The sequence below is a fragment of the Apaloderma vittatum genome, unplaced genomic scaffold (assembly GCF_000703405.1).
Source record: "Apaloderma vittatum isolate BGI_N311 unplaced genomic scaffold, ASM70340v1 scaffold12420, whole genome shotgun sequence".
Classification (NCBI taxonomy): domain Eukaryota; kingdom Metazoa; phylum Chordata; class Aves; order Trogoniformes; family Trogonidae; genus Apaloderma; species Apaloderma vittatum.
The window spans coordinates 65535-65853 of NW_009694084.1; positions in this window are offsets into that span (position 1 = coordinate 65535).

The following is a 319-nucleotide window of genomic DNA, read 5'->3' on the forward strand; positions in this document are numbered from 1 at the left end:
GGAGGAGAGGGGTGGTCTCAGCGCCCCCAGGCAGCGGCAGCCCCCTCACTGGCAGCGGGGTCTGCATCGTCCTGTCCCCATCGCTGCAGACTTCTCCCTGCGCTGGGAGAAGTTCCACTGCAAGAGCTTTGTTTCTAAATATCACCTTCCCACCCTGGGTGCAGGAGATGATGTGCAGATGGATGGAAAAGGGGTGCAGGGGTGTTTTGGTACCATTTCCAAGCAATTTAGGTAGCGTGGCAGGATGTAGGCTCTGCCATCCCTGTGGCACCACCGCAAACAGGCGAGACCCTCCATCGCCGGCTTCACTCCACGCTTG